We start from the raw sequence: 3895 nt of genomic DNA on the forward strand, positions 1-3895 counted from the left end.
ATGAGGATGTCTCTATGGTCAGATTCGAAGCCAGGTCAGCAGTATAGAAACCACCACAGTCATTGAATTTCAGCTATGAAGAATGTCTCGGTTTTGATGGAGAAGGAAGCTGACATATTCTACATAGCTAACTAGTATCAATCCAGCACGAGGCACCGAGATCCCATTACGTCATCATCATGTGACATTGAAAAAGATCCCGTCAGGTGACTCAGACATGAAAAAGGAGAGGAGGAAGTGTTTGGTTTCTAGTCCAGTGATAAACTAATATGAACTATGGAAACAATGAGAACTCATATAATGGGAGTAGAAAATCCCCTGTGAGATCAGATGGTAATAAGGAGATAAGGGAGACCTGGCACATGCAAAGCTCGCTCACATGATGCATTGGATCAGAATTGTACTATGCACTGCAGAGAAGATAAGAGCAGGAGTGTTTTATCTGCCTGCAGGACAGTAATGAGGCTTGTCTCGTGTATCTTACTTGTCTCATGCTCCTTGTCCTGTTACAACACATGGAGATAGTAAGAGAGGTAGGGTTGAGCCGATCTTGACTTTTCAGGATCGATCTTGAAATCCGATTTCCGATCATTTTTCATTCGAACCCGATCTCGATCCCAATTCCGATCCCAATGCAAGTCAAGGCTGTTTGTGGAAAATTGCACGCAAATCCGTCCAGGCGTTTTAGCGTGACTGAGGAACAAACATCCAAACTCACAAACATCCAAACACACAAACTTTCACATTTATAATATTAGTAGGATATATATATAATATATATATATATATATATATATATATATATATATATATATATATATATTGAAATCTCTCCTGGCCCTGTCTCTCGAAGAAGAAAGGAAGAAGTAAGGCGTATGAGAGCATTTAAAGGGCATAGCAATTTGTAGCGACAGAGACGCCCTCAATGTTCCAGGTTGCTCATTTGCATATTCTGAAATAAATGAATATCTCAGCAGCAGAGACACAAGTTTTCATGGCGTTACATTTAGGTAAGCCTGATCTATCTGTGTTAAGCTGGGGTCACATGGGGATTTTTTGGACCGGATTTTGACGTGGAGGCCACCTCAGAATCCGGTCCAAAAAACGGCTAGCTGCGACCAGATGCCAATGCAGTGGATCGGCATCCAGTCGCGGCATTCCGCTCCGGATTAGGCCCAAATGAATGGGCCTTGTCGGGAGGGAGTGTTGCATCATGGAATCCACCTGAAGAAAGGGCATGTCGCTTCTTTTTTCCATGAGCGGGAACAAACCACTCACGGAAAAAGGAACCCGTTGAATTCAATGTGAGGCGGAATCCGCGTCAAATTCCAGACCAAACACCCCGTCTGAACCCGGCTTTACTGGTTTAATATACTTCACCCAAGCGACAGATTCCCTTTAACTTAGCCCATGTGATATGTATTATGTGTGATGTACTTGTAGCAGCTTAGCTGATGTGAAGTTGACAATTGACATCCTACAGCGGACACATATGGCCTTAGCGTATTTCCCACTGAACCGTACATTCCCTATATATATAAGTGAAGCAGACCGCATGGTTTCATCCACTTATGTGGAATTGCAGGTAAAATGCTAAAAATAATCCTCATCAATAGCCAGTGACACATGACGTCTTTGTCCGTCATATAAAATGAAGGAAATTTCTTAGTATAAATACACGTTTAATAATCCGTACACTCACATAAAATACATCTACACACATGTAAAGTGAAAAAAATATATAAATTAGTTTTGTATATACAGAATGTGCATAAATACTTTGATTTACCTTCTAAGATAGGATATATCTATACGGTGGGTTTGGCTCATTGTATGGAGGTTATCAAATGGTAAGAACTGGCATAAAGGAGAAGATGTGCTGCAGTGGCAGAGACATTAGAGTAAAACTCAGATGATTTTGGGGTTCCTACCTAGGGCCCGGTTCACATCTGCGTTCGAGCCATTCCGTTCCCCTCCCTGCATGAAAAATGTGGAGAGAAAAGCGCTGCAAACACACCGATCCCATTATAGTCTATGGGGTCCATGGGTTTCCTATGGTAACTGTTTTTTTATGCAGATTAGATTTCCATTCAGGGGGTCCCCATGTGAACTCCCCAAACAAAAACCCAAGCGCAAATGTGAACCCGAGCCTTAGAGCAGGATATGATAGAGGGAGAGCAGTTGAGATCTGTGATATATATATAGGTTTATATGATTTGGATCAGGATTTCTGTAATTCCTAAGAGGACTCCTAGTATAGACAGTGAGAGTCCTGCTGACCCCGCCCAAACACAGTGATTGACAGGTCTCCCAGTATCAGTGCAAGGTCGGACTGGCCTGCCGGAGCACCGGGGAATCCCCCGGTGGGCCCCGGGCCCCGACTATACTGCTGCTCATTTTACATAGCATAGGCAGGGGCCCGATCTTGATGATCATGGCCTGGATCGGGATGGTTAAGGGCCCGATCGGGGCCCTGACATTTCAATCGGGCCCCTGTCCATGTCAGAGGAGGATTAGGGGAGGCGCTTAGGGCGGCAGACTGGGCGTTTTTTTTTTTTCCTCCAGCGCAAGGAGAGCTGCCGCTCTCCTTGTGCTGGTTCAGACATCTACGTATCAGCGTAGGCGGCGTCATCACGCTGATACACAGACGTCTGAGAGAAGAGGATGCGGCAGCAGCGGGAGCAGCAGCAGCGCGCGGTCGGACAGTAAGTATAATAACTTTTTTTGTTTTATAATAGGCCGCTGCCTGCTGGAGTATCTACCAGCAGGCAGCAGCCTATTTACCAACCCGGACTTGTTCACTGCCGCCCCCGCTTCCCCTTGTACTTTAGGCCGCGGCGGGCGGTAGTGAATAGGCCCGGGCCAGGCCGTGATCCCACTGCCGCTGATATTATACTCGGGGCTAGGGGGCGGGAGAATGTCCCTAGCTATTTGGGCCCGCCCCCTGTTGTGAACCTAGCATAAGGCTATGGCTACACTATAACTTCTGTCATACAACCAAAGATGTGTCGCCCTGTGATTCTTTCACTCATGTTAGTGAATGGAGTCACATTGCAACCTGAGGGACCCAATGCGACTCCATTCACTAATGTGAAAGAGTCCCAAAGGGACACTGTGATCTTTGGTTGCATGAAGGAAGTAGTAGTGTAGCCATAGCTGTTTTGCACACTGTATTGTGCGTGAAAGTGCACTTTAAACGTGCATAATGGCAAAAACTGGAGGGGCGATATTACATATGGCAGTAGGGTGGGCCCCTGGAAATAATCCCACTGGTGGGACCTAGGCACCCCAGTCCGACCCTGTATCAGTGTGTGTACACAGTAGGCTGCCAATCACTGTGTATGGGTGGGGTGAACAGGACTCTCACGGTCTCTACTAGGAGTCCTGTTAAATTACTTAGAAATCCCGTTCCAAACCATATAATCCTATATATCACAGAGCTCAGCTGCTTTCAGATAGGGCTGCAGAACTCACCTGGCAGGTTCACGAAGTTACAGATCATCATTTAAAGGGATTCTATCATTAAAACTGCATTTTTTTTCGCTAACACGTATGAATAGCCTTATGAGAGGCTATTCTTCTCCTACATTTAGATGTCTTCTCCGCGCCGTCATTCAGTAGAAATCCTGGTTTTCTTCGGAATGCAAATGAGTTTTCTCGCAGCACTGGGGAGGTCCTCAGCGCTCAAACAGCACTGAGGGTGTCCCCAATGCTGCGAGAGAACTCTCCAGCGACGCCTCCATCTTCTTCTTTAATGCCATCTCCCTGTGTCTTCTTCCGTCCTGGATTTCAATCTTCTAGGCCTCGGGCAGAGCCGACTGCACATGCCCGAGCCACAAGAAAATGGCCATTTTTTTTGTAGCCGCTTACACAGTAAGCTGGTGTAAGCGGCCAT

The sequence above is a fragment of the Leptodactylus fuscus genome, chromosome 6, assembly GCF_031893055.1.
Source record: "Leptodactylus fuscus isolate aLepFus1 chromosome 6, aLepFus1.hap2, whole genome shotgun sequence".
NCBI classification, from domain to species: Eukaryota; Metazoa; Chordata; class Amphibia; order Anura; family Leptodactylidae; genus Leptodactylus; species Leptodactylus fuscus.